Below are 6,506 nucleotides of genomic sequence, written 5' to 3' on the forward strand. Positions count from 1 at the left end.
CCAATATCTTATCTCTAGGAGATATATTGATTAACACTTAACTTTGCTCTCACTGTCTTGCTGACCTATTTAATGTTTATCTTCAAATTGCCTTGTTGAGTTGGAAAGGCAAATGAGTGTCTATTCAGATATTTTCTTTGGTTTAGGCTGGATATTAACAAACTAGGTTATTGACTTATCAATTGGAGCCGCCTTTTGCCCCCTAAGGGAGCACGATGGCTACGCAATTCTAAATATCAACAAATTTAATCTCTCCCTTCTAGGAAAATAGTGGTGGAAAATTACAATGAGCTCAAACTAGTATAGGACCATTGTCATTTAGTTCAATTACTTCCATAATGAATCCCGTTTGGAACCTATTCCATAGACATCCTTCAGTCCTTCAGGAATTTCTTTCTTTTAGAATGAAATCATGAATTGCTTTCTTTAAGGGCATGTATTGTTCCAATTATCAGAGATGGTGCCAACACCTTTTTTTGATGGGACAGACGAGTTAATGGGTGTGTACCAATGTATCTCTAGCTGGAGGCTTGCAGCATTCCTCAACAACTAATAGGTATTATCAAAAGTCTAATGTCGTCTATGCTCCACACCCTTTTTTGTGTGATCCACATCTCCTTGATATCAGTGCAAGGGTCTTGGATGACTCTTTGCATAACATGGATCTAGAGCAATGATGCCTTACTCCAAGTAGGAGTTTTACTATCAAATCTTTCTATGGCTTCTATAGTGGGTCAGTGTTGCCAAGTTACACCGTTCATTCGGAGGTGTGCTTGTCCTCGGAAAATCCATATTTTCATGTGGTTAGTATGGGGCAATAAATTACTTGCACTAGAAAATCTTGATGCTAGGAAATACAATAAAATTCCAACTACTACCTGCATACTTTGTCATGTTGTGATTAAAATAGTAATCCACTTGTTCTTTCAGTGCCCATTTGCAACATGATTATAGAATCATTATAAGTCTCTTTTGAGGCTTCCTCATATCCCAATCTCCCTGAGGGAGCTTTGGGGCCATGGATACTTAATCTCCATGGTCTGCTTAAAGAGACATGGGATTTACTGCCCAGAGCAATTGTTTGGAACATCAGGTTGCAGTGTAATGAACGCATTTTTAATTTTTTTCCCGTCTATCTATTTTTTGTTTTCTTAAAATTAACCTTATGGAATATGTTGATTTTGGGGTATTTGCTAGTACAAGAAAATTGCAGTTTACAAACAACATTTTCCGTTTCTAATTAATTGCTAATTCATTTTAGAAACAGATTAGAAACAAAATTTTTTAGTTTCTAAAAAGGTCATTGCAAATTTATTAGAAATGAAAATAGCAATCTGTTTTAGATGTTAGAAATAGATTTGTAATGGAATAAATTCCGTTGCCAAATTTTGAAAATAACGGAAATTATTTCGTGTCAAATTCGTCGTTAAATTCTACAACATAATTTATTTTATTACTAATCCATCTCAAAATTTAACAATAGACTTTATCGGTTCCAGAATGTAGAAACTGATTTAAACGGAAAATATTTTGTTTTAAATTTGTTTTTTTATTAAAAACAAAAATAATTCTTTTGCAAATCTATCAATAAAATTAATATATATATAATTATATTTTAAAACAAATTAATATGTTTTTAATCCATTGCTAATCCCAAATTAAAAAATAAAATACTATAATTATTTTGATAATTGATATAAATAATACCTGTTATAAGAAATTTGTTCAACCAATACAACAAACAAATAATGATTTCATTAATTCATGTAGTAAACAGATGCCCAAAAACATTTGTTTAACAAAAGAAAAATGTTAACAAATAACTATAACTCATCTAAGTGGGTAATATCATGACCATCACTAGCTGCTTGTGAGTCTTAAGTGAACTGTGAACACTGAACTATCCTAGCCTCGAACTGCATCATCATATTGTGCACCTAATGCATCATCTGCTCACGATTTTGATCTCTTTCCTCCCTCATCTCATTTAGATTCTGTTGAAGCCCCTTGTTATCATCCTTTATCTCATGTAGACCCTCCTGATGCTCATTGTTTTTAATTTATAGCTGATTAACGGTCTCACACAACTGTCTAATCTTAACCTGTAGCTCCTTTGATGATGTACCTGTAGATGAAAAACAAATCAACAATATTAGATGCTTGTCTAATATTACCATGCAGGTCCATAAATGATGTACCTGTAGATGAGCTATGCGATAACTGGGGATGGAAAATAGATGCATGGGAGCCCAATCCATAAACTTGACATTTCTTTTCCCCTCCTACAACTTGAAGGAATATGTTTGCTTTGTTCACAATAGAATGCTTATTATCCTCTTCTTGTGTTTGCAATGCTTGATCCACAAGCTCCAAATAATGATCCCATCGTAAAACTTTGAGAAGTAAAGTATTGTAGTTAACACAATTGAATAAAAACTCATGAAATGTAAAGAAAATCTACAACTTAAATATATATATAAATAAATCATTCATCGATAACTCAAATACACATAAAGAGATTATTGATTTATTACCTTAATTTCTTGAGCTCTTGCATCAATAAGCTTAGATGTACCTTTTTTTGTATGACTCATTTTGAAAAGCTCATATGGAAGAGGGTCACGCCAAGCATCGATCACTGCAATAATATAACAACTTGAATTAAGTTAAAATTAATGTTAGACGAAATGTGGAGAATAAAATTATATTTATATAAATATAAATGCATTGCCAATTTCTCTTCATGACAAATGTGGGAAATGGAGCCTCCTAAGTGCCAGGATATCCTTCAGCCTTAGTAAGACGGTTTGCAGAAAATTTCAGGCTTAGAGCTTTAAATTCTGAGGAATTCCATGCTTCATTCTAAATTTGCCACGCAGAGTCAGTCACATACATAGTTTTTTTTCCTTTTTCTTTTCTAAAGACACACATCAATGATTTATAACATTTTGCACCACTGCTTTGCATGCCATCTTGATAATAGATGAAATTGACTTATCCCAGATGAAGTGTTTCTGTAGTTTAACATGAAAAGAAATATATATTATATTTAGAATTTATATTTAAATAATTAACAAATGGAACAAACTCACATGCTTAGATTCTACATTATTACCTTTTTGAAATGATCTATAAAGGTTTCTATTTGGAAAATATTTCAAAGTTTGTTGATATCCTATATGTAATTGTGTTCTCTTCTATCTCGGCCTAACTAATTTTTTAATTGTCTAAATTGACCATAAATAAGTGGTTGTGTGGCATAAAGGTATCATAAGAGTCACATGTAATTTATCATAATGGTACCATAATTTTGAAGGCTTGTTCTCACTTAATAAGTAGTTTTAAAGTGAGATATTTCTGCCAAAATAAAAGAATAGTGCATCACCTATGAATTTATATAAAAAAAATTGTTAAATACATTCAAATAACATATGTAAAAAGACCATTTGATATCAATGACCTACAATAAAAAAAAAACCCCCCCGCTTTCAAATAAAAGCAAAAGAAACAAAATTTATACATGGCAATACAAACAACAAATAAATAATATCAATTTTCCATTTTAGTTAGTGGTTATTTAAAAACCTAAAATTCATTCTAGTAGAAGCCTTTCGCCTCTTTAGAAACATTCTTCCAACAATGACCATTCTCGTCCTTTCTTTCCTTAAAGATAGATGTGATCCGTTGAGCACAAACATCAGAAGGATGAAAACCATAAATAAATAAAGATGATAACAACCAAATATAAAAGTTAACAATAGAAAAAATAAATTACTTGCATCAAACAAGTACACATAAAAACTAATCAATTTTAAGATTTACACTCCATTCACTACTTGTATGTGCATTCTCCCCAAACTTGTAGCATGGGCCAATCCATCCATTGATGATGTTGTATTTCCACTAGCAAGCGTAGTTGGACAACTGTCATCATGAGTAGTACCTCCAATAACACAAGAAGTAGAAACAGAAGATGATGACGATCCACCAAATGGATTACCAACAGGTGGAAATAATTGATGGGATAATGCAGCTGGTGTAGAAGTGACATGCGTTGGAGTCCACCGTGTCATGGAAGTTGACCATCATCATGGTCATCATGCGTAGAGTGAGTCTTGTGATCCGCAAGTGAACTAATATGTCTAAACTAATCGAGTGAGCCTCTACAAGTGAAACCCCCTCTACAACCCCCTCTCATGTTGCCTGAACAATCACTATCACATCAGAATATATACAAATATAATAAAATTACAAATTAATGCTATTATTATTATTATTTTTATTTTTATTTGATTTTATTGTTGTTACTCATAGAACTTTTATTTATAATTTCACCTTAATTCATTAACCATCACTTTCAACTTCTTCAAACTCATCATTTTCATCCACTTCATCATTACTTTCTGATTCAAGTAGAGGCTCCTCTTCACTTTCTACTTTTTCATCATCTATTTCAATTAGTGCCCCACTTTGATCATTTAGAGGCTGTACCTTGTAAAAAATATTGATGTGTATCGAAAGGGCTTCCATTTCATCTTGTTGAAAAAGTGTTTCACATGATACTGATGTTGTCCCAGAAACTTGTTTAGGAAGATCTACAATGGATCTAGCTTTTACTTTGAATACTACCCACCAATAAACTTTGTCACGCTTTAAGATAGGGTACGTTACATAATTAGATTGTGTTGCTTGAATGGCAAGAATATATGGTTCAAATTTATTGAAGAACCGCTTATGGTTGATGTCCTTATTGCCTATGACGTTTTGTTCTCACATTTGGCGTTGGATCAAACCAATCACATTTAAACAAAATGGTTCTCTTGATTGGTAATCCTCGGTACTCTAAGCATAAAATGTCACTTAATTGGTCGTAATAGTCAATTTCATATGTAGTATAGCTTGTACCCTTTATGCATACACCTCTATTCATTGTCCTGCTATCTAAATTGTGACTTGTTGTATGAAATTTATACCCATGCACTATGCATCCACTATAAGACTTATATCTTTTCAGCGACCCTTTTGACAAGTTCTTCAAGAACTGATTGGAAATATTTTTGGAGGGATCATGTGCAAAATTGTAAAACTATATTGTGAATTCATGTTCTAATTTCTCATCAACCTGCCCATCTTCAATTAGCGTGTACATTGAGCTTAACTCATCGACATAGACACTTCACGTATTAAAACAACAACATAAAAATAAAAGAAACAAATTAGTATGAAGTCAAAAGCAACCTAAACCTTAAATTTGGAAATAAATTGCCATATTTTATGAATGGTTGCACTTCTAGACAATTTAATAAAATGTATATTTGTGTCTCCGAATATTCTTATTCTGTAAGATACTTGATTTTTTATTTTCCTAATGTCCTTCCAAGACGTGTGAAAATTGATAAATTCCTAGGGCATTCTATTAATCTTCTTCAATGTTAACATTTTGTGGCACTTTTTTAAGCCTTGCCTTCACATATGGTTCAAAATAATGTGCGCAGAATAATGATGCTTTCTCGACTACGTAGGCATTTCATATGGAGCCTTCTATTTTAGCATTATTTCTCACAATTTTCTTTAATTTTTTGAGATACCTACAAAGTTACATTTATATGTGTGAAGTGGTAACTTTATTTATGTTAAGAAAATACAACAATAAATTATATGTCTTACCTTTCAAATGGATACATCCACCAATATTATACCGGATCTGCAGTCAATGCTTCATAAGCCAAGTGCACTTGAAGATGTTCCATTGAATAAAAAAAGCTTGGGTGAAATATACGCTCAAGCTTACAGAGGATTAAAGGAATTTCTTCATTAAGCTTCAGCATATTAGCTTCTTGGATTACAGTTGAAGTGTGCTACTTAAAAAAATTACTCAGTTCTGTTAATGCATGCCAAACACCTGATGGAAGCAATTCCTTGAATGCTATTGTAAGTAATCTTTACACCAGGACATGACCAATCATGGCTTTTTATACCCAAAAACTTCAACTTTCGCATGTCAATACATCTACTCATGTTGATGCATGCCCATCTTGGATTCTAAGATGTTGAAGCCATTCTCAAAGCACAACTTTTGACTGTTTATCCAAAGTATAACATGCTTTGGGATATTTTCCTGTAGCATTAATTTTTTCTAACTTAGACCGACAACAGAATTCTTTCAAATCTTCTCTTTATTTAGCATTATCTTTGGTCTTCCCTTTGATATTCATCACAGTATTGAATATGTTGTCGAACAAATTTTCCTTAAGGTTCAGAAAGCCATCTTTAAACGTAACATACATCCAACTCCTTTATGGATTCATTTTAATAAACATTGTGTTATAAAAAGATGGAATCAATGAACATTGTTGTATATTTAGTGGCATGAAAATATTACGTACATGTGACGCTATCATAGTTCATAAAAATCTATTTTGCTTTTTAAATTCATATAAATAAAAATTACATAGCACTTATCTTTGCAAAGTGCTTCACTTGATTATATGCCAAATTGCCAATAT

Source organism: Dioscorea cayenensis, chromosome 16 (genome assembly GCF_009730915.1).
Source record: "Dioscorea cayenensis subsp. rotundata cultivar TDr96_F1 chromosome 16, TDr96_F1_v2_PseudoChromosome.rev07_lg8_w22 25.fasta, whole genome shotgun sequence".
Lineage (NCBI taxonomy): Eukaryota > Viridiplantae > Streptophyta > Magnoliopsida > Dioscoreales > Dioscoreaceae > Dioscorea > Dioscorea cayenensis.